The sequence below is a fragment of the Musca autumnalis genome, unplaced genomic scaffold, assembly GCF_047663935.1.
Source record: "Musca autumnalis isolate F117 unplaced genomic scaffold, ASM4766393v1 scaffold_3, whole genome shotgun sequence".
In the NCBI taxonomy this organism is placed as follows: domain Eukaryota; kingdom Metazoa; phylum Arthropoda; class Insecta; order Diptera; family Muscidae; genus Musca; species Musca autumnalis.
In genome coordinates this window covers 28897172-28922609 of record NW_027411866.1, presented here as the reverse complement: position 1 = coordinate 28922609, position 25438 = coordinate 28897172, and the positions used below count along the sequence as shown (strand labels likewise).

General features: G+C 31.3%; 1 protein-coding gene across 6 annotated transcripts in view; it reads left to right on the top strand.

The window, feature by feature from the left end:
- LOC141399541 (uncharacterized) overlaps positions 1 to 25438 on the top strand; it is a 229560-nt gene that overhangs the window by 180340 nt on the left and 23782 nt on the right. The window contains exons 1-2 of one of the 6 annotated variants that reach the window (XM_073978515.1): positions 8907 to 9030; positions 12696 to 12861. The exons of 3 other annotated variants lie outside the window; for them this stretch is intronic. The gene's annotated coding sequence lies outside the window, so the exon portion shown is untranslated. Of the gene's footprint in view, positions 1 to 8906; positions 9031 to 12657; positions 12862 to 25438 lie in introns of those variants that run through there. 2 more of the 6 variants (XM_073978516.1, XM_073978514.1) reach the window with 2 other exon arrangements.

Sequence of the window (25438 nt, the reverse complement as noted above, 5' to 3'; positions counted from 1 at the left end):
CTTTTTCTATAGAAAAATGTTCCCAACTGAACTTTTTCTATAGAAAAATGTTCCCAACTGAACTTTTTCTATAGAAAAATGTTCCCAACTGAACTTTTTCTATAGAAAAATGTTCCCAACTGAACTTTTTCTATAGAAAAATGTTCCCAACTGAACTTTTTCTATAGAAAAATGTTCCCAACTGAACTTTTTCTATAGAAAAATGTTCCCAAACGAACTTTTTCTATACAAAAATGTTCCCAACTGAACTTTTTCTATAGAAAAATGTTCCCAACTGAACTTTTTCAATAGAAAAATGTTCCCAACTGAACTTTTTCAATAGAAAAATGTTCCCAACTGAACTTTTTCTATAGAAAAATGTTCCCAACTGAACTTTTTCTATAGAAAAATGTTCCCAACTGAACTTTTTCTATAGAAAAATGTTGCCAACTGAACTTTATTTATAGAAAAATGTTCCCAATTGAACTTTTTCCATAGAAAAATGTTCCCGGCTGAACTTTTCCTCTAGAAAAATGTTTCCAACTAAACTTTTTCTATAGAAAAATGTTCCCAACTGAACTTTTTCTATAGAAAAATGTTCCCAACTGAACTTTTTCTATAGAAAAATGTTCCCAACTAAACTTTTTGTATAGAAAAAGGTTCCCAACTGAACTTTTTCTATAGAAAAAGGTTCCCAACTGAACTTTTTCTATAGAAAAAGGTTCCCAACTGAACTTTTTCTATAGAAAAAGGTTCCCAACTGAACTTTTTCTATAGAAAAAGGTTCCCAACTGAACTTTTTCTATAGAAAAAGGTTCCCAACTGAACTTTTTCTATAGAAAAAGGTTCCCAACTGAACTTTTTCTAGAAAAATGTTCCCAACTGAACTTTTTCTATAGAAAAATGTTCCCAACTGAACTTTTTCTATAGAAAAATGTTCCCAACTGATCTTTTTCTATAGAAAAATGTTCCCAACTGAACTTTTTCTATAGAAAAATGTCCCAAGCTGACCTTTTTCTATAGAAAAGTGTTCCCGGGTGACCTTACTCTATAGAAAAATGTTCGCAGCTGAACTTTTTCTATAGAAAAATGTTCCCAACTGAATTTTTTCTATAGAAAAATGTTCCCAACTGAACTTTTTCTATAGAAAAATGTTCCCAACTGAACTTTTTCTATAGAAAAATGTTCCCAACTGAACTTTTTCTATAGAAAAATGTTCCCAACTGAACTTTTTCTATAGAAAAATGTTCCCAACTGAACTTTTTCTATAGAAAAATGTTCCCAACTGAACTTTTTCCATTAAAAAATGTTCCCCACTGAACTTTTTCTATGGAAAAATGTTGCCAACTGAACTTTATTTATAGAAAAATGTTGCCAACTGAACTTTATTTATAGAAAAATGTTCCCAATTGAACTTTTTCCATAAAAAAATGTTCCCGGCTGAACTTTTCCTCTAGAAAAATGTTTCCAACTGAACTTTTTCTATAGAAAAATGTTCCCATCTGAACATTTTCTATAGAAAAATGTTCCCAACTGAGCTTTTTCTGTAGAAAAATGTTCCCAACTGAACTTTTTCTATACAAAAATGTTCCCAACTGAACTTTTTCTATAGAAAAATGTTCCCAACTGAACTTCTTCTATACAAAAATGTTCCCAACTGAACTTTTTCTATAGAAAAATGTTCCCAACTGAACTTTTTCTATAGAAAAATGTTCCCAACTGAACTTTTTCTATAGAAAAATGTTCCCAACTGAACTTTTTCTATAGAAAAATGTTCCCAACTGAACTTTGTCTATAGAAAAATGTTCCCAACTGAACTTTTTCTATAGAAAAATGTTCCTGACAGAACTTTTTCTATAGAAAAATGTTCCCAACTGAACTTTTTCTATAGAAAAATGTTCCCAACTGAACTTTTTCTATAGAAAAATGTTCCCAACTGAACTTCTTCTATAGAAAAATGTTCCTGACAGAACTGAACTTTTTCTATAGAAAAAGGTTCCCAACTGAACTTTTTCTATAGAAAAATGTTGCCAACTGAACTTTTTCTATGGAAAAATGTTGCCAACTGAACTTTATTTATAGAAAAATGTTGCCAACTGAACTTTATTTATAGAAAAATGTTCCCAATTGAACTTTTTCCATAGAAAAATGTTCCCGGCTGAACTTTTCCTCTAGAAAAATGTTTCCAACTGAACTTTTTCTATAGAAAAATGTTCCCAACTGAACATTTTCTATAGAAAAATGTTCCCAACTGAGCTTTTTCTGTAGAAAAATGTTCCCAACTGAACTTTTTCTATACAAAAATGTTCCCAACTGAACTTCTTCTATAGAAAAATGTTCCCAACTGTTCCTGACCTAACTTTGTCTATAGAAAAATGTTCCTGACCGAACTTTTTCCATAGAAAAATGTTCCTGACAGAACTTTTTCTATAGAAACATGTTCCTGACCGAACTTTTTCTATAGAAACATGTTCCTGACCGAACTTTTTCTATAGGAACATGTTCCTGACCGAACTTTTTCTATAGAAACATGTTCCTGACCGAACTTTTTCTAAAGAAACATGTTCCTGACCGAACTTTTTCTAAAGAAACATATTCCTGACCGAACTTTTTCTAAAGAAACATGTTCCTGACCGAACTTTTTCTATAGAAAAATGTTCCTGACCGAACTTTTTCTATAGAAAAATGTTCCTGACCGAACTTTTTCTATAGAAAAATGTTCCTGACCTAACTTTGTCTATAGATAAATGTTCCTAACCGAACTTTTTCCAGAGAAAAATGTTCCTGACCGAACTTTTTCCAGAGAAAAATGTTCCTGAGCGAACTTTTTCTATAGAAACATGTTCCTGACCGAACTTTTTCTATAGAAAAATGTTCATTGGTGAATGTTTCTATAGAAAACTGTTCATTCATTTTGTTTTTTCATTTAGTGAATTTTTCTATAAAAAATTTTTAATTGGTAAACTTTTTCTATAGAAAAATGTTCATTGGTGAACTTTTTCTATAGAAAAATGTTCATTGGTGAACTTTTTCTATAGAAAAATGTTCATTGGTGAACTTTTTCTATAGAAAAATGTTCATTCGTGAACTTTTTCTATAGAAAAATGTTCATTGGTGAACGTTTTCTATAGAAAAATGTTAATTGGTGAACGTTTTCTATAGAAAAATGTTCATTGCTGAACTTTTTTAATAAAAAAATGTTCATTGCTAAACTTTTTCTATAGAAAAATGTTCATTGGTTAACATTTTTCTATAGAAAAATGTTTATTGGTGAACTTTTTCTATAGAAAAATGTTCATTGGTTAACTTTTTCTATAGAAAAATGTTCATTGGTTAACTTTTTCTATAGAAAAATGTTCATTGGTGAACTTTGTCCATAGACAAATATTCATTAGTCAACTTTTTCTATAGAAAAATTTTCATTAATACCTTTTTCTACAGAAAAATGTTCATTGGTGAACTTTTTCTACAGAAAAATGTTCATCGGTGAACTTTTTCTACAGAAAAATGTTCATCGGTGAACTTTTTCTACAGAAAAATGTTCATCGGTGAACTTTTTCTATAGAAAAAAATATTCATTGGTGAACTTTTTCAATAGAAAAATGTCCATTGGTGAACTTTTTCTATAGAAAAATATTCATTAGTGGGGTGCTTTCATAAAAAATCCTTTGAAGGTGAATTTTTTTATAGAAAAATTTTTGATTGTTGAATATTTTATAGAAAAAAAACCGTATGGATGTTTTTCTAAAGGTAAAATATTCCCAAATTGTCAGTTACTGAAGTTTTTGTGCCACATTAAGAGTTCTCTTCCATTCCTTGCTTCTTACTAGTTGAAACGGTGAGGTACGCTCTGCAATTATTGCCACAGTAATATGGAGATACAATGTTTTGGAGCTAATGCCCACTTCCAACTTGTTTATTTCATTACAAATAACATTGTTTAAGCGCAATTCTGTTGTCGTGGTTTTTGTTTTGTTTTGCATTCTCTAGTGCAAGATAAATGGTACGTGCTTTTAGTTTTTTGTATGATGCACAATTTTGAAATTAGGTTAGATTAAATAGAAATTACAGCAATTCTTCTCCTCCTCTCCTCTGTTGCGGTACTTGATTGACTGACGGAAAGTCACATTAAAGACGACATTGATAAACATTGTTATTAAGATGTATTCGCTAGCTTGTTTTGTTTGTGTTTGTTTCTCTTTTGGTAAAGCTTCCAAATTTCAAATCTATATTTACCTTAACCTTGATTTTGAAAATTTCGTCTCGTGTTTTTAACAGACTGTTTAATTCTAATTACGTGTGCGATAAAGATGCAATTGGACTGCATATTGAGTTTTAACGCTGCGAGATAGAAGTTGCAAATTTCCTTATAGAACAGTTTTCCAAAATAGAAATTGATGTATGCCTTATGAGTAATCTCAAACCTTAGGGCCTTTTGTGTAACGTCTTTTAATTTATTGTCTGTTGTTCTACAAGTGTTATTGACATCATTGATTGTTTTTTTACGTTCCAGTGTTTGCTTCCATTACAAATCGTTATCTTAAGCAAATTTACACTCTGTATTGTAGATTCAGTATACGATAGCATCAGCTAGAGTTTGAGTATCGGGCAATAACGTTAAGCAAATAGACAAAAGTCTGGGCGCCTTTTATTACAACAATGCTGAAGTGTTGGTGACTTTCCGAACTATCATGCAGCTGTCTGGGTGGTAGCAGAGCAGCAGCAGCAGCAAGAGGTTTCAAAGTAAACAAATTAACAAAAAACGCCATAACAAACTCTTAACACTTTGTTTAATGCCCTTCTAGTGTTTATGGCCTATGGCCATAACACTTGGTCAATGCTTTCTTGGCCGCTTTAAACTATTTGTCACAAAATTTATTGATAATTTTTGTTTGCCTTATCTTTTAATGAATTCTTTAAATTGTTTGGCGGATTATCGTTTGCCAATTTGTTAACTTGGATTTTTGTTGGCATTGATTTTTTTCTTGTAAAATTAATGGATTTTAGGAGAGGTTTCCGTTGTTGGCATGATGAGGTAATGCGTCCGGGTCGGCATTCTTTTATTACAAACTTGGTAGTGAAAATCAATTATGGTAAGAAACAAAAACAACCGACAGCACTCCCTAAATATGACAGAAACAGAAAAGAACATTAAATGAAGAACTCAGTGCAGAAGCAATTGAGAAGAAGATATTAGGCAGGGTAATAGACAAGTGGAAGTACCCTAAATTTCAAATAAAAAGAGAAAAATTTCAACAATGAATAACAAGAAAAAGTGCACCAATGAACATATAGAAAAATTTGCCCATGAACATGTTTCCTTGAAAAACTTCACCAATGAATATTTTTCTATGGAAAAACTTCACCAATGGCGATTTTTCTATAGAAAATCTTCACCAATGAAGGTTTTTCTATGGAATAACTTCACAAATGAAGATTTTTCCAAAGAATAACTTCACCAATGAAGATTTTTCTATAGAAAAAGCTCACCAATGAAAATTTTTCTATAGAAAATGCTCACCAAAGAAAATGTTTCTATAGAAAAAGTTCACCAATGAACATTTTTCTATAGAAAAAGTTCACCAAATACATTTGCTATAGAAAAAGTTCACCAAAGACATTTTTCTATAGAATAAGTTCATCAATTAAAATTTTTTATGGAAAAAGTTCTCCAACGGAACTTTTCTACAGCAAAAGTACATCAATTAACATTTTGCCATTGAAATGTTCCCCAATGTAGATTGTTCTATAGTAAAACTTAACAAATAAAGATTTTTCTACAGAAAAACTTTACCACAGAAGATTTTTATATAGAAAAACTTCGCCAATAAAGATTTTTCTATAGAAAAACTTCACCAATGAATATTTTTCTATAGAAAAAGTTCTCTAATGAAAATTTTTCTATAGAAAACATCACCAATGAACGTCTTTCTATAGAAAAGCTTCACCAATGAACATTTTTCTATAGAAAAATTTCACCAAAGAAAATGTTTCTATAGAAAAACTTCACCAATGAAGATTTTTCTATGGAAAAATTTAACCAATGAAATTTGAAGATTTTGCTATAAAAAACTTCACCAATGAAAATTTTTCAATAGAACAACTTCACAAATGAATATTTTTCTATCGAAAAAGTTCACTAATGAAAATGTTTCTTTAGAAAACGTCCACCAATGAACATTTTTCTATAGAAAATATTCACCAATTAAGATTTTGCTATAGAAAAACTTCACCAATGACGATTTGTCTATAGAAAAACTTCACCAATGACGATATTTATATAGAAACACTTCACCAATGATGATTTTTCTATGGAAAAACTTCACCAATGAAATTTGTTCTATAGAATAACTTCACCAATGAAGATTTTTCTATATAACAACTTCACCAATGAAGATTTTGCTATAAAAAAAACTTCACCAATGACGATTTTTCTATAGAAAAACTTCACCAATGAAGATTTTTCTATGGAAAAACTTCACCAATGAAAATTTTTAAATAGAATAACTTCACCAATGAAGATTTTTCCATAGGATAACTTCACCAATGAAAATTTTTCTATGGAAAAAGTTCACTAATAAAAATGTTTCTATTGAAAACGTTCACCAATGAACATTTTTCCATAGAAAAAGTTACCAATGAACATTTTTCTGTAGACAAAGTTCACCAATGAACATTTTTCTATAGAAAAAGTTCAGTCGAGAACAGTGTTCTAAAGAAACAATTCAGTCGAGAACATTTTTCTATAGAAAAAGTTCAGTTGGGTACCTTTTTCTATAGAAAAATTTCAGTTGGGAACATTTTTCTATAGAAAAAGTTTAGTTGGGAACATTTTTCTATAGAAAAAGTTTAGTTGGGAACATTTTTCTATAGAAAAAGTTTAGTTGGGAACATTTTTCAATAGAAAAAGTTTAGTTGGGTACCTTTTTCTATAGAAAAAGTTTAGTTGGGTACCTTTTTCTATAGAAAAAGTTTAGTTGGGTACCTTTTTCTATAGAAACATTTCAGTTGGTACCTTTTTCTATAGAAAAAGTTCAGTTGGGAACATTTTTCTATTGAAAAAGTTTAGTTGGGAACATTTTTCTATAGAAAAAGTTTAGTTGGGAACATTTTTCTATAGAAAAAGTTTAGTTGGGTACCTTTTTCTATAGAAAAATTTCAGTTGGTACCTTTTTCTATAGAAAAAGTTCAGTTGGGAACATTTTTCTATAGGAAAAGTTTAGTTGGGTACCTTTTTCTATAGAAAAAGTTCGGTCAGGAAATTTTTTCTGTAGAAAATCGTTCATTCAGGAACTTTTATCTATAGGAAAGTTTGTGTAGAAAAATTCGGTCAGGAACATTTTTCTGTACACAAAGTTCACCAATGAACATTTTTCTATAGAAAAAGTTCAGTCGAGAACATTGTTCTAAAGAAACAATTCAGTCGAGAACATTTTCTATAGAAAAAGTTCAGTTGGGTACCTTTTTCTATAGAAAAAGTTCAGTTGGGTACCTTTTCTATAGAAAAAGTTCAGTTGGGTACCTTTTTCTATAGAAAAAGTTCAGTTGGGAACATTTTTCTATAGAAAAAGTTTAGTTGGGAACATTTTTCTATAGAAAAAGTTTAGTTGGGAACATTTTTCTATAGAAAAAGTTTAGTTGGGAACATTTTTCTATAGAAAAAGTTCAGTTGGGTACCTTTTTCTATAGAAAAAGTTCAGTTGGGTACCTTTTTCTATAGAAAAAGTTCAGTTGGGTACCTTTTTCTATAGAAAAAGTTCAGTTGGGTACCTTTTTCTATAGAAAAAGTTCAGTTGGGTACCTTTTTCTATAGAAAAAGTTTAGTTGGGTACCTTCTTCAATAGAAAAATTTTAGTTGGGTACCTTCTTCAATAGAAAAATTTCAGTTGGTACCTTTTTCTATAGAAAAAGTTCAGTTGGGAACATTTTTCTATAGAAAAAGTTTAGTTGGGAACATTTTTCTATACAAAAAGTTTAGTTGGGTACCTTTTTCTATAGAAAAAGTTCGGTCAGGAATTTTTTTCTGTAGAAAAAGTTCGTTCAGGAACATTTATCTATAGAAAAGTTTGTGTATAAAAAGTTCGGGCAGGAACATTTTTCTATAGAAAAAGTTCAGTTGGGAACATTTTTCTATAGAAAAAGTTTAGTTGGGAACATTTTTCTATATAAAAGTTCAGTTGGGTACATTTTTCTATAGAAAAAGTTCAGTTGGGTACCTTTTTCTATAGAAAAAGTTCGGTTGGATACCTTTTTCTATAGAAAAAGTCCAGTTTTTCTATAGAAAAAGTTCACCTGTGAACATTTTCCATATAAAAAGTTTACCCATGAATATTTTTCAATAGAAAAATCTCAACGATGAACATTTTTCTATAGAAAACATTTTACCAACTAACATTTTCTGTAGAAAAAGTTCACTAATGATCATTTCTATAAAAAAATCACCACTGATCATTTTTCTATAGAAAATGTTCATGTTTATATAGAAAAATTCCCCAAGGAACATTTTTTTATAGAAAAAGTTGAGCAACGAACATTTTTCTATAGAAAATGTTCAACAGTGAACATTTTTCTATAGAAAAAATTCACCAATTAATATTTTTCTATAGAAAAAATTCACCAATTAAAATTTTTCTATAGAAAAAATTCTCCAATTAATATTTTTTATAGAAAAAATTCACACATTAACGTTTTTCCATAGAAAACCATCACTTCTGTAGGGTATATCTTCGAACAAATCAAAGATGATGCCAATTGTTATGTTATGATTGCATTGCTGTTGAATGTTTCAAATCCCACACGTCAGGAACAAAAAAGTATGAAACAAAGAGATCGTTGCGTGGTTCTTAAATAACTTTTTTTTTAAATTAAATAAAAATTAACACCCCCAAGCAAAATAACTTAATTATAAATTAATAATATCTTAGAATATTGCACATCAGTTTAAGTTTAAAGCGCAATCAAGGCAGACGTTCAATTGAAACGAAACTAATACTCCGAACACTACATTCTAATCGATACACTCAAAGGAAGCAGTCCGTCAATTTAGATGAAGTGCGTAGATTTGTAATGGTATTCAGTGGACAATCTATTTCCTTTCACAACTTTTCAACACCAATGCTAACAGTGAAACATGAAGCAGGCAAAACGCAAAGAAAATAAACGTGCAAAACCATACGGAATGACGTCTTTTGATAAGATAAACTAAAATAAAAGCAAAGAGAGTGGCTACAATAAAAATTAAAAACAAACGTAACAACTGCCGTATTGGTTGGAGCCACAGAGATGTTGAGTTGTGTGTGTATTTTGGCAAAGTAGCCAGAAATTTAATTAAATTTGGTATATTAGAAAATACTTGCGTTTATGCAGAGGTTCCAAAACTACGGCAAAATTCGTATGTAAAAATCTTCTAATCAAATGTTCGTTGTTGGCATTTCGTTGGGGAAGTTTTTCTGTTAAAAAATATAATTGCTAATTTTTTCGGTAGAAAAATCTTCTTTGGTGAAGTTTTTCTACAGAAAAATCTTCTTTGGTGAAGTTTTTCTACAGAAAAATCTTCTTTGGTGAAGTTTTTCTACAGAAAAATCTTCTTTGGTGAAGTTTTTCTACAGAAAAATCTTCATTGGTGAAGTTTTTCTATAGAAAAATCTTCATTGGTGAAGTTTTTCCATAGAAAAGTATTCAATGGTGAAGTTATCTAAAGAAATATAGTCATTGGTGAAGTTTTTTCTATAGAAATATCTTCATTTGTGAAGTTTTTCCGTAGAAAAGTATTCATTGGTGGAGTATTTCTATAGAAAAATCTTCATTGGTGAAGTTTTTCTGTAGAAAAATCTTCATTGGTGAAGTTTTTCTATAGAAAATTTTTCATTGGTGACGTTTTTCCGTAGAAAAGTATTCATTAATGGAGTATTTCTATAGAAAAATTTTCATTGGTGAAGTTTTCCTATAGAAAAATTTTCATTGTTGAAGTTTTCCTATAGAAAATTTTCCATTGGTGAAGTTTTTCTATAGAAAAATCTTCATTGGTGAAGTTTTTCTACAGAAAAATCTTCATTGGTGAAGTTTTTCTACAGAAAAATCTTCATTGGTGAAGTTTTTCTATAGAAAAATCTAAATTGGTGAACTTTTTCTATACAAAAATCTTCATTGGTGAAGCTATTCTTTAGAAAAATCTTCATTGGTGAAGTTTTACTATAGAAAAATCTTCATTGGTGAAGTTTTTCTATAGAAAAATCTTCATTGGTGACGTTTTTCTAAAGACAAATCTTCATTGGTGAAGTTTTTCTATGGAAAAATCTTCATTGGTGAAGTTTTTCTACAGAAAAATCTCCATTGGTGAAGTTCTTCTATAGAAAAATTTTCATTGGTGAAGTTTTCCTATAGAAAAATTTTCATTGGTGAAGTTTTCCTATAGAAAAATGTTCATTGTTGAAGTTTTCCTATAGAAAAATTTCCATTGGTGAAGTTTTTCTATAGAAAAATCTTCATTGGTGAAGTTTTTCTACAGAAAAATCTTCATTAATGAAGTTTTTCTACAGAAAAATCTTCATTGGTGAAGTTTTTCTACAGAAAAATCTTCATTGGTGAATTTTTTCTACAGAAAAATCTTCATCGGTGAAGTTTTTCTATAGAAAAATCTTCTTTGATGAAGTTTTTCTATAGAAAAATCTTCTTTGATGAAGTTTTTCTATGGAAGAATCTTCATGGGTGAAGTTTTTCTACAGAAAAATCTTCATTGGTAAATTTTTCTACAGAAAAATCTCCATTGGTGAAGTTTTTCTATAGAAGAATCTTCATTGATGAAGTTTTTCTATAGAAAAATCTTCATTGGTGAAGTCTTTCTATAGAAAAATCTTCATTGGTGAAGTTTTTCTATAGACAAATCTTCATTGGTGAAGTTTTTCTATAGAAAAATTTTCATTGGTGAAGTTTTTCTATCGAAAAATCTTCATTGGTGAAGTTTTTCTATAGAAAAAACTTAATTGGTGAAGTTTTTCTTTGGAAAAATCTAAATTGGTGAAGTGTTTCTACAGAAAAATCTTCATTGGTGAAGTTTTTCTATAGAAAAATCATCTTTGGTGAAGTTTTTCTATAGAAAAATCTTCTTTGGTGAAGTTTTTCTATAGAAAAGTCTTCTTTGGTGAAGTTTATCTATAGAAAAATCTTCATTGATGAAGTTTTTCTATAGAAAAATCTTCATTTGTGAAGTTCTTCTACAGAAAAATCTTCTTTGGTGAAGTTTTTCTACAGAAAAATCTTCATTGGTGAAGTTTTTCTATAGAAAAGTCTTCTTTGGTGAAGTTTATCTATAGAAAAATCTTCATTGATGAAGTTTTTCTATAGAAAAATCTTCATTTGTGAAGTTCTTCTACAGAAAAATCTTCATTGGTGAAGTTTTTCTATAGAAAAATCTTCATTGGTGAAGTTTTTCTATAGAAAAATCTTCATTGGTGAAGTTTTTCTATAGAAAAATCTTCATTGGTGAAGTTTTTCTATAGAAAAATCTTCATTGGTGAAGTTTTTCTATAGAAAAATCTTCATTGGTGAAGTTTTTCTATAGAAAAATCTTCATTGGTGAAGTTTTTCTATAGAAAAATCTTCATTGGTGAAGTTTTTCTATAGAAAAATCTTCATTGGTGAAGTTTTTCTATAGAAAAATCGTCATTGGTGAAGTTTTTCTATAGAAAAATATTCATTGGTGAAGTTTTTCTATAGAAAAATCCTCATTGGTGAAGTTTTTCTATAGAAAAATCTTCATTGGTGAAGTTTTTCCATAGAAAAATTTTCATTGGTGAAGTTTTTCCATAGAAAAATCTTCATTGGTGAAGTTTTTCCATTAAAAAATCTTCATTGGTGAAGTTTTTCCATAGAAAAATGTTCATTGGTGACGTTTTCTATACTTCTTCCTTGCTTGGATTTTTCTTTACACATTATTTGAGTGAAACTTTCTATAACAAAATTTCATTTCCGACATTTTACTGAATTGCTTTGCCCATTATCTAAATTATCCTGAACAATTAACTGCCACTTGCCTTAATTTTCCTTTTATCTTTTTTCGTCCCACCCTCTTCTTGCAATCTCAATAAAATCAATTCATTATTTCCAATCATAATTGCTTAGTGTGGAAAATCACGAAAGGCCCACCCTGAAAATGGAATCATTCTTACCATACCCCAATAGAAATCCTTAAAACCTATTTCCTGGCGAACACACCCACAGACTTAAAGAAAGTCGGTCAAAATTACTACAAAACGCATCCGTTTGCTAATTGTTATCACCTCTGTACACACTTCGTGTTTTCAAGACACCTTCACCATGCAAAGGCAATAAAGAACGCAAAAATACTCCGGTAAATTAGAGTTGTTATCAGCAGAATGCTCACTCACATTCGATTGCCTACGAAAGAGGGCGGAATGGTGGTTAAATGTGGTTGACGCTTTGGTCGTTTCAGCAAATGCTATTCGCGAATATCTGAAAAATTGTTACGGTTCTGGTTCAGTTGTAACGTGACGTTTGACCAAGTTTCACACACATGCCACCGAAGAGCTCTACTTTGTGGATTTAAAGAAAAACATAAAGAATGCGGTGTAGTGCGTAGCTTATCGTTGCGAAGAAATTTTAATTTGAATGGTAGAAGAACCTACTTTGCAAACGCCTTTCTTTTATGTGGGTGATAAGAATTTTATTAAAATATGAAATTGAAAACTTCACAAAAGTGACAAAATAACAAGAATAAAAAACGAGATTAATAAAAAAAATTAACATAACAAAAGTGAAAGATAAACAAAAGTTAAATAACTGGCAACAAAATTAATTTTAAATGTTCAATTTTCTGCAGAATCTAAAAATAGAACTCAACATTTGACAGCAGAAAAACACAAGGTAAGTTCTACGCTTAATACTAAAATCATACAGCAAAACGAAAGATTGCCGCGAGAAGAAAATTTTGTTATCTTATCTTGAAACATAATTGGAGAATTTTATCTGAATCATAAGGTATACCGCAGAGCTGGAGACAAAGTTCGCACCTTAACAATCTTTGTTGGCTTTTAAACAAAAACATAAATTCCATTCGAGAACAATTCATTTTTAAGAAAGTTTACATTTCAGGGAAAAATTCCGCCAATGGCCATTCCTAAGAAGAAAGGTCATTATTCGACAGTTTTTATAAAAAAAGTTCAGCATGTTTGATTTTTCTATGGAAAAAAATCATTAGTGAAATATGTTCTATGAAAAAGTGCCACAATTTTCTATGGAAAATGTTCGTGAAAATTCTTTCATTGAAAATAGTTTTCCAATAATAAACTTATTACAGAAAATTATCATCAATCAACAATTTTCTATGGAAAAATATCACCAATTATTTTTCTTTAGAAAGAGATCATCAATTATCATTATTCTATAGAAAAAAAAGAACAGTGGTGTCATATTTCGAGAGAAAAGGTTGAGAAAATTTTCATTTTCCTGTAGAAAAAGTTTAACAAAGAAAAAAAATTTCCAACGGAAAAGTTTGCCAATGAGCATTTTTCTACAGATAAGGTTCAGCAATGAACATTTTTTATAGGAAAAGTTCACCAATAAAATTTGTTCTATAGTAAAATTTTTCTACAGAAAGATTTCACCGATGAACATTTTTCTACAGAAAGAATTCACAAATGAACATTTTTCTTTAGAACAATTTCACCAATAAACATTTTTCTATAGAAAAAGTTCACCAATGAACATTTTTCTATAGAAAAAGTTCACCAATGAACATTTTTCTATAGAAAAAGTTCACCAATGAACATTTTTCTATAAAAAAAAATTCACCAATGAACATTTTTCTATAGAAAAAGTTCACCAATGAAAAATTTTCTATAAAAAAATTCACCAATGAAAATTTTTCTATAGAAAAAGTTCACCAATGAACATTTTTCTATAAAAAAAGTTCACCAATAAACATTTTTCTATAGAAAAAGTTCACCAATGAACATTTTTCTATAGAAAAAGTTCACCAATGAACATTTTTCTATAGAAAAAGTTCACCAATGAACATTTTTCTATAAAAAAAAATTCACCAATGAACATTTTTCTATAGAAAAAGTTCACCAATGAAAAATTTTCTATAAAAAAATTCACCAATGAAAATTTTTCTATAGAAAAAGTTCACCAATGAAAATTTTTCTATAACAAAAGTTTACCAATGAACATTTTTCTATAGAAAAAGTTCACCAATAAACATTTTTCTATAGAAACTGTTCATTAGTGAACTTTTTTCTACAGAACAATGAAAAACTTTCACCAAGGAACATTTTTCTATAGAAAATATTAAACAACATATGAAGATTTTCCTGTTGAAAATTCACCAATAAAAGTTTTCTATACAAGCATTTCCCCAATGAACATTTTCCTTTGGAAAAACGATAACAAACTAACGTTTTTCTATAGAAAAAGATCCACAATAAACATTTTGCTACACAAAAATTTCACAAATTAAAAGATTTCTATAGAAAAGTTTCACCAATGAACATTTTCCATAATTTTCTATAGAAAAGTTTACCAATGAACTTTTTTCTATAGAAAAAGTTTCACTAATGAACATTTTTCTATAGAAACAGTTCTCCAATGAACATTTTCAATAGAAAAAGTTCACCAATGAACATTTTTTATAGAAAAAGTTCACCAATGAACATTTTTCTATAGAAAAAGTTCACCAATGAACATTTTTCTATAGAAAAAGTTTACCAATGAACATTTTTCTTTAGAAAAATTTCACCAATGAACATTTTTCTTTAGAAAAATTTCACCAATGAACATTTTTCTGTAGAAAAATGTTCACTGGTGAACTTTTTTTACAGAAAAAGTTCACTAGCAAACATTTATATTTAGAAAGGTTCTCCAATAAACATTTTTCTATAATTCACCTATGAAAATTTTTCTATAGAAAAAGTTCACCAATGAACATTTTCTATAGAAAACGTTCACCAATGGGCATTTTTCTACAGGAAAAGTTCACCAATGAACATTTTTCTATTGAAAAAGTTCACCAATGAAAATTTTTCTATTGAAAAAGTTCACCAATGAAATTTTTTCTATTGAAAAAGTTCACCAATGAAAATTTTTCTATAGAGAGAGTTCACCAATGAACATTTTTCTATAGAGAAAGTTCACCAATGAACATTTTTCTATAGAAAAACTTCACCAATGAACATTTTTATATAGAAAAAGTTCACCGATTAAAATTTTCCTATAGGAAAAATTCACCAATGAACATTTTTCTATAGAAAAAGTTCACCAAAGAACATTTTTTTATAGAAAAAGTTCAACAATGAACATTTTTCTATAAAAAAGTTCTATAGAAAAAGTTCACCAATGAACATTTTTCTATAGAAAAACTTCACCAATGAACATTTTTATATAGAAAAAGTTCACCGATTAAAATTTTCCTATAGGAAAAATTCACCAATGAACATTTTCCAATAGGAAAAATTCACCAATGAACATTTTTCTATAGAAAAAGTTCACCAATGAACATTTTTCTATAGAAAAAGTTCACCAAAGAACATTTTTTTATAGAAAAAGTTCACCAATGAACATTTTTCTATAGAAAAAGTTCACCAATGAACATTTTTCTATAGAAAAAGTTCACCAATGAACATTTTTCTATAGAAAAAGTTCACCAATGAACATTTTTCTATAGAAAAAGTTCACCAATGAACATTTTTCTATAGAAAAAGTTCACCAATGAACATTTTTCTATAGAAAAAGTTCAGCAATGAACATTTTTCTATAGAAAAAGTTCACCAATGAACCTTTTTCTATAGAAAAAAAAAGGTCACTAATGAACATTTTTCTTTAGAAAAAGTTCACCAATGAACATTTTTCTATAGAAAAAGTTCACCAATTAACATTTTTCCATAGAAAAAGTTCACCAATGAACATAGAAAAAAAAGGTCACTAATGAACATTTTTCTATAGAAAAAGTTCACCAATGAACATTTTTCTATAGAAAAAGTTCACCAATTAACATTTTTTATAGAAAAAGTTCACCAATTAACATTTTTCTATAGAAAAAGTTCACCAAAGAACATTTTTCTATAGAGAAAGTTCACCAATGAACATTTTTGTATAGAAAAAGTTCACCAATTAACATTTTTCTGTAGAAAAAGTTCGCCAATGAAAATTTTTCTGTAAAAAAAGTTCACCAATGAAAATTTTTCTATAGAAAAAGTTCACCAATGAACATTTCTTGTAGAAAATGTTCACCAATGAACATTTTTTGTAGAAAAAGTTCACCAATTAACATTTTTCTATAGGAAAAAGTCTGTCGCTGAGCCCTTCCGATAGCAACAGGAATGTTAGCTTTTATTTTACCTATTCATTCATAATATTGCGTTGTTTACCGACTTTTGACGGTAACGAAAAAAGGGTTACAGGATCGCACTACAGGGCGTCCCGAAGAATAGTGTTGTTAACCTATCAAAAGTCTGCTATACTTTCAACCACTCTATATTATTTGAGGACCCTGCAAACAAATCAATACAAATCCACCTACTAACTCATTATTTTACAAGGCCAAGATAGGAATTCGGTAACTGTTATCGATTAAAAAATTGACAACTTGTAACAACTAGAAAAAAAAAACAAATGAAAGTGTTCTGAAATAAACTATTAGTGAAGTTGTTAAGAAGTTACTGAATAGGCTCTCTGGCCACAAAACGACCACTTATTTTTTGGTAACATGGCCACAAAAATCTTTTGTATTTTAATTTTGAAATTATCAGAGTAGAATTCAATGAGTCAGCAGCTGTTCTTCAGTATTTTTTCCTTATCGGTTGCAACGAGAAAAAAAGCGAAAAAGTGAACTACTGTTATTGAAGGCGTCACAGTTATTGAAGGCGTATACTGCAGTTAGTGAAAACGTAGCCCAAAAGTACTTAAACATATTGTCTTCAGTTAGCGAAGGGATGATTTCCAGTTTCAAAAAGTGTAATCTACAGGTACTGAAAGCGTAGACTACAGTTAATGAAAACATAAGATTCAATTACTGAAAACCTAGTCCCAGTTATTGAAGACGTTGACTAAACTTACCGAAGGCGTGAATTTTAGTAACTGAAAGCTGTAGTCTACAGTTCGAAAAAAAAAACATAGACTACGTTCACTGAAAATATACGCTTCAGTTACTGAAGACGTAGGCATCAGATATAGAAAACCTAGCCCTCAGTTACTAAAGACTTTGACTTTTGTGTTCGAAGACGTTGATTTTATTTACCGAAGGCGTGGACTACAGTTATTGAACGCGTAAACTACTGTAAATGAAGGTTTAGACTACAGTTACAGAAAACGTAGGGTTCAATTACTGAAAAATGTAAAATTTCAAGTTCAGTGTCATAATTTTAAAATGCTTAAACAGCACTTTGTTCCCCCAATGACAAAGCCTACCTACATTGTTATTTTATCCCTTAAGTGTATATTTATAACTATTTTTAATTTTTTTTTAACAAAATGACACATTGCAGCGTCATAATTTTATGACACGCATTTTTAAACTCACAAAATTCCATTATTCACTGCCACCACAAACAAACAAAAACATGACTCAAAATACATAGTAGCCGCTACTTATTATGGATTAACACATAATTTCAATATTTATTGTTTATTTATTTATAAAAAATATGATTTATTTATTCTATGCTTGTCAACAATGTTGTTATTGGTTTTAAGCGGCGGGTGTCACTATTGTTTTCTTGCTTCAATTGAGCCATTGAATAATACACTGACCAGTTTGGGAATGTGCCTACTACCCTCAATGGCTTTTTTGTTTATTGGGTTACGAGTTTGTCGGTCTATTTTTATTTTTATATTTTTTTGTGTATTCAAACTCATTAAAGGTTAATGGCCTTTATTTGTAGGTGTCATTACTGTCATTCATATTCTGTAACAATTAGCCATGGCTAACCAAGCCGGGCAAGCAAACAACTATCCACCCATCCATCCAACCATCGACCCACCATATTTGTAAACAAACTTTTAATGAAGCTCATTACCAACTTTGGAGGTGGGGTGTATTGGTCTAACTGTTGTTTTGTTTTGATTATTGTTTATAACATTAGAACTGGCCATAGAATTTATAATTTCTGCAATGTTTTGAAAAATAATTATTATTATTTTATTGTATCATTGGAATTTATAGTGACTGTTTATGGGGGTCGCTAATTTGTAAAATAAGTGGGTAATTTCCAAAAATAATTTTTAATTTTATATGACAAAACCCAACGAAAATCAATACTCATTATCAAAAAATAATAATAATAAAAATTAAAAGCAAATACAATAAGTTAAATATGTGTGCACATTTTCGACCCCAAAATTCCTATAATCCGTTAGAAGCTAAGAAGCACAATCTTAATCGCAAAAAATTATTAAAATACTAGAGTTACTGAAGGCGTAGACTAAAGTGAAAGCATAGACTACAGTTACTGAAGGCGTAGACCACAGAGAAAGCGTAGACTACAGTTACAGAAATCGTAGTCTACACTTACTGAAGGCGTAGAGTACAGATACTGGAGGCGTAGACTACAATTACTACTAATTACTGAAAGCGTAGTACAGTAAGTTGAATATGTGTGCACATTTTTCGACACCAAAATTCCGTTAGAAGCTTCAAGCTAAATTTTAGTAGCAAACAAACCATGAAAATACAAACATACATACGATACTGAAATCATAGACTACAGTTACTGAGGGCGTAGACTGTAATTACTGAAATCGTATTCTATAGTTACTGAAATCGTAGACTACAGATGCTGAAGGCGTAGACTACAGTTATTGAAGGCTAAGAATACAGTTACTGAAGGCGTAGACTACTGTTACTAAAGGCGTAGACTGCAATTACTGAAATCGTATTCTACAGTTACTTAAATCGTAGACTACAGTTATTGAAGGCGTAGACTAAAGTTACTGAAGTCGTAGACAACAGTTACAGACGGCATAACCTACAGTTACTGGAAATTTAACCCTCATTTACTCAATACTTTGACTCCAATTACAAAAGTCTGTTACCGAACGGGGTGCACAGCAATTACTGAAAGCACAGACCACAGTTACTGAAAACATAGCTCCCAGTTACCGAAGGCGTTGATTTAAATTATTGAAAGCCTTGTCTTCGGTTACCGAAGGCGTGGACTTAAGTTACTGAAATCATAGGTTTTAATTACTGTTACTAAAGACGTTGACTTAAGTCACCGAATACGTGAATTTCAGTAACTGAAGGCGTGGAATACAATCGTTGAAGGCGTAGACTACAGTTACTGAAAGCGTAGACTACAGTTAATAAAGGCATAGCCTACAGTTATTAAAGGCGTATACCACAGTTATTAAAGGCGTATACCACAGTTATTAAAGGCGTAGACAACAGTTACTGTAGATTTCAGTTATTAAAGCCGTAGACAACAGTTACTAAAATCGTAGACTACAGTTACTAAAGCCGTAGACAACAGTTACTTAAGGTGTAGACAACAGTTACTAAAGGCGTAGATCACAGTTATTAAAGGCGTAGACAACAGTTACTAAAGGCGTATACTACAGTTATTAAAGGCGTAGACAACAGTTACTAAAGGCGTATACTACAATTATTGAAGGCGTATACTACAGTTACTGAAATCGTATTCTACAGTTACTGAAATCGTAGACTACTGTTACTAAAGGCGTAGACTGCAATTACTGAAATCGTATTCTACAGTTACTTAAATCGTAGACTACAGCTATTGAAGGCGTAGAATACAGTTACTGAAGGCGTAGACTACTGTTACTAAAGGCGTAGACTACAATAACTGAAATCGTATTCTACAGTTACTTAAATCGTAGACTACAGTTATTGAAGGCGTAGACTACAGCAACTGAAGTCGTAGACAACAGTTACAGACGGCATAACCTACAGTTACTGGAAATGTTGCCCTAAGTTGCTCAATACTTTGACTTACAAAAGTAAGTTACCGAACGGGGTGCACTACAATTACTGAAGGCGCTGACTACAGTTACTGAAAACATAGCTCCCAGTTAACGAAGGCGTTGATTTAACTTATTGAAGGCGTTGTGTTCAGTTACCGAAGGCGTGGACTTTAGTTTCTAAAATCATTGTTTTTAATTACTGAAAACCTAGACCCAGTTACTTAAGACGTTGATTTAAGTCACCGAAAACGTGAATTTCAGTAACTGAAGACATGGAATGCAATCGTTCAAGGTGTAGACTACAGTTACTGAAGGCGTAGTCTACAGTTACTGAAGGCGTAGACTACAGTTACTCCAATTGTGAAATCGACTCCAATTGTAAAAGTCAGTTACCGAACGGGGTGCACTACAATTACTGAAGGCGCTGACTATAGTTACTGAAAGCATAGCTCCCAGTTAACGAAGGTGTTGATTTAAATTACTGAAGGCGTTGACTTCACTTACCGAAGGCGTGGACTTTAGTTGCTGAAATCATTGGTTTTAATTACTGAAAACCTAGCCCCAGTTGCTTAAAACGTTGACTTAAGTTACCGAAAAGGCGTGGACTACAGTTGTTGAAGACATAGACTTCAGTTACTGAATGCGTAAACTATAGTTAATGAATAAGTAGTCTACATTTACTGAAAACAAGTAAAGCAATAAAGGACTTTTATAATGTGTGCGCTTTTTCGACTACAAAATTGCTTTAAGCCGTTAAAAGCCTTCACACTGAATTTTAGTGGCTAACAAATGATGACAATTTACATCATCCCATATTTACTGGTGAAGACTCTTTTTGATTGGGTCTGTCAGTGGAATAATTAGACTCACTATTTATATTTAACGCATGAAAGCCTTGAAAATTACCCAGGAATTTTTATTACCTACAAATATGAGATTTACTTTAAAATTTAGGAACTTTTCATAGCACCTTTTGGGTCCAACACTCATGATACTACGCTATTAAACTGACTGATTCTTTTTTACTTTTTTATATTTTCTTAGCTTCTCCCCGCCACATAAATAACTATACGTAAAGTTCCATTAACTTGACCCTCAATTACGAGTGAGTAGATATGCCGGGGTGATTGCCTTATGATTGGAATTTTTAATCTACGTGGTGAAGGTAATACCAACCATCTTATCAAGCGAAACACCAACAAGAATGCTTATCGCTTTTAATATGAATAGATTTAAATTTAATAAATAGTTACAATATGCTTAGATAATGGTATTGAAAATTCCACAACAAAAAGAGGCTTTTTATCATTTATCTGTGAGCGAGCGTGTGAGTTATAAAAATATCATTTTTCCATATTAAAATTTCAAAGTTCAAAGTTATAGTTTTGTATTATTTTTTAATGTAAAAATTTTGTAAGCCATTGTATCTTAGAACCAAAATTTTTGAAGACAGATACACGGTAGCAGAATATGAAATATGAAAAAAGATGAAATAATGTTCGTAAAAGATGATGTTGCCAAACATGATCTTCGAACTAATAACTCGCATCTGATATAACTGATGAGCTGAATAACATCCAGCCAGGCGATCGTAGCATACTGGTTGAATATGTTGAACTTCGCTTCATGATAGCTCCATTGATAAAATTAAGAATTAATAAGAAATGCCGTTAAAAATACCTTTTAAAAAGTAGAAAAAGTCGAATGCTGCTTGTAATTACATACATATCTCCTGTAACATATGATACAAACTCGGTCTGGGAAACTTAACGTTCAAAACGTAAAGAGAGAAAAATAGCGAAGTGTTCTTTGTTCATTCAGACCTGGTTATGCATTGCCAATTATCATCAGTCCGAACAAATGCCCCCATTTCGTTATGAATTGGTGAGGGTGTTTGCTAATTTTCTCTCTTGTAGGTTCAAAAAACTGAAACACGATTCAATGAAAGGCCTTCGGGCTCATAATATAAAGCAGCGTCCGGCAAAAAGGGCACACCTGCCCTTAATGAGAATAACAACAGAACAACCACCATTCAGTCTTCGTTCAGAAGTCAATAAAGAAGCTTCTGCTGTCGCTTATTTCAATGATTTTTAATTTTAGCAATGCATAAATGCACACGCTGTTTATGGAGAGAGCGAGAGAGAGTCGTATGCCTGAGACCGCAAACAATGCGTTTGTATTAGTGCCGATACCTGATATAAAGATCAGTTATGAACGGGACACTTTATAGATTTTGTGTTGTCAATTTTTTATGGTTTGAACCACAATTTTCCAAGGAACTCATTATGCGTTGCCATTGATCGTCTCCCGAAGCAGTATCTGAACATAGTTATAAATTGGTGAGTGTCTTTGCTCATTTTTTCTCCTATAGGTGGCGTCTTTCAATCAAAAGAGAAAAAGGTAGCGAACTATTGCTGATCCCATCAGACCTAGTGTCCTTACTGCATTTAAATCCCAGCATTCGTTTCATTTTTATACCCTCCACCATAATATACCCCCATTAAGTTTGTCATTCCGTTTGTAACTACTCGAAATAATCATTGTAGACCCCACAAACTATATATATTCTTGATCAGCGTGCAATTCTACATCGATATAGCCCTGTCCGCCCGTCTGTCCGTCTGTGGAAATCACTCTAGCGTCCGAACGGATTGACGTAGGTGGATGAAATTTTGGGAAAATCTATTATATGTACGTAGAACTTTTGGTATTGAAAGCGGGCTATGTAGGTCCACGCTTTCGTATAGCCCCCATACAAAACTACGCGTGACGTGTCGTCGTTTTAAGGAATTTTTAAGATATTTTGTCCCATTTTACCACCGAATTGGTTGTAATTTGGTATCTTGTGTCGCCAGAGGCCGAAAAACATTCCTACCAAAGTTGGTTTATATAGGTCCACGTTTTCGTATAGCCCCCATATAACGCCCCATATAAAGTACGCGCCATTTTTATATATTTTGAATGTATTCGTCCCATTTGACAACAGAATCGGTTGTAACTTTGTATTTTGTGTTTCCAGAGGCTAAGAAACATTTCTACCATAAAATGTTTATATAGGTCCACGTTTTGATATAGCCCCCATAGGACGATATCTCCAGATTTTCGGTATTTTGAAGGTTTTGGTCTCATTATCACACCGAGATGGCTGAAATTTGGTATTTAGTCTTCGTTGAGGGTATAAAACTTTCACCAAGAAATTTGTAGGGATAGGTCCACGCCATCATATAGCCCCTATAGGAAGGTACCTTCCGATTTTCGGTATTTTGAAGGTTTTGTCCACATTAATCCACCGAAATGGCTGAAATTTGTGGTGGAGGGTAAAAACAGTTCGGCCCGACCGAACTAACCGCTTTTCCTACTTTTCTTTGGATAAGATGGGCACAAACTCGTTGAGGATGATGATGATGATGATGTAAAAATTTTTTAGCTGTCCCGTTTGAGCTTTCATGGTGTTTTCGTGGTCTTAACATACATTTAAAAGGCCAGTTTTCCAATAAAAGTAAATTGATGATTTTCCCTTTTTTTACTTTTGAACGGTGTGAAGTTAAGGTGTTATCCCTAGTTGTGCAGACCAAAAAAAAACTCATTTTCATTAATGTTTTTAAAGAAACTACCAATATTTTTAAGTAGTTTTTCTTTCATCTGAAATAGCACATCCTACACTACTTTCGGTCTCAGACATCTCAGCCAATTTTGCAGCGATCGACTTAACATTTTTTTGCGGCAAAATAGCCAATAATTTGTTTCGAAATTGATAAGTAGAGGTAACCCCTTAAATCCAGCGAAATTGATAAGTAGAGGTAACCCCTTAAACTCAGCGATCCCACTTAGTTGTCTTTGCATTTGCTTTTCTCCCTCACATCATTTGGTAGTTGCTTTGTTCCCTCATACATTCACACATGCATTTGTTTTCTTTGTATTTCTCTGCTCTAGAAACTAAGCAACTTAAGTGAAAAAGGAACAATGATGATCACGAATACAAATAAAACAAATTGCACATATCCTACAACGCCACCTGTACTTCAAATTTCATAGTTTTATTATTCCAGATGATTTATAAATTAAAGAGCACACTTTTAGGCAAACTGGAATGAAATACTGGGGATACTGGGGTCATAACTGTGAAAACAATGAAACAAATTAAAAATTTTGACATCCAGTGGCATTTTAAGAACAAATTTGTAAGTTTTTTATGGTAATTCTCATTCAAATGAATCTATATTAATATCGATCTGTCTTTCGTGGGTCGTCTCCAGTATTTGGCGCAGTGTGAAGATTTGGTCAATTCTTGATTTACCAGATCTAAAACCGCATTGGTAATAGTAATAATAATTAATTACAACAATAAATTCGGCACAAGTGTATTCCGCTATCTTCAACATATTCAAGATTCGAGATTTGATGATTAGACAGCGGAATTTTATGCAACCCCTATTTTTGGTCCCATTCATGTCAAATTTTGGGACTGGGCAAAAATCGATCTTTCGATCTTTTGATTCTTACTTAGAACTCAAGAATCGATCTTTCGATCTTTTGATTCTTACTTAGAACTCAAAAATCGATTTTTCGCTTCTTACGTAGGAATCAAAAACGATCTTTCGATCCTTTGATTCTTACTTAGAACTCACTTGGATAAAAGAATCGTTCGATCGAGATGACTCCTTAGTTGAAAATGTGAACGTTTTAGTGTACATTGCTTCGCGTGTAACATTGCCGTAACGTTAGATTAACTTTGTTCATCAGTACAACAAATAATATAATATTGATGTCTTGCTCTTACCAATGTAGTCTGTATATTTCATTTTTGTGGTACATCAAAAAGTCAAAACAGAATTGATCTTTCGATTCCCACTGCAAGAATCGAAGAATCATAATAGAAAATCGATCTTTCGATTCTCAATGAAGTCAAAACTCGATTCCGATTTTTAGATTCTTCAAATCAAAGAATCGAGGAACCGATTACTCGAAAATCGACTTGCGTATCCCTATTTTGGCTCCTGATTACATTGCAATCGAAACATATGACTTATGCAAAATGCCAAAATTTTTGCATATGCAAAATTTATGCATTTTACATATTTTCTTATGCACAACCTTCAAAATACCAGAAATCCGGAGGTAGCGTTCTATGGGGGTCATATAAAGACGTGGACCTTACTTACTACTTAGCTGATCCATTACAGAACATTTGTTCCATAGACCGAACTAAGAAAATATCTCCTTTTTATTTCTTCATCCACTTGTATGCTCCATCGAAGCTTAGGCCTGCCGATTCTGCATGCACCGCCATGTGGCGTTGACGTGGACCTATACCGACAAATTTCAGGTGGAAAGTTTTGTACCCACAACGAAGACAAAATCCCAAATTTCAGTCATTTCGGTGGGATATTGAGGCCACAACTTGAAAATACCGAAAATCGGCAGGTACCATTCTACGGGGGCTATATAAAGACGGGGACCTATACCGATAAATTTCAGGTGGAAAGTTTTGTACCCAAAACGAAGACAAAATGCCAAATTTCAGTAA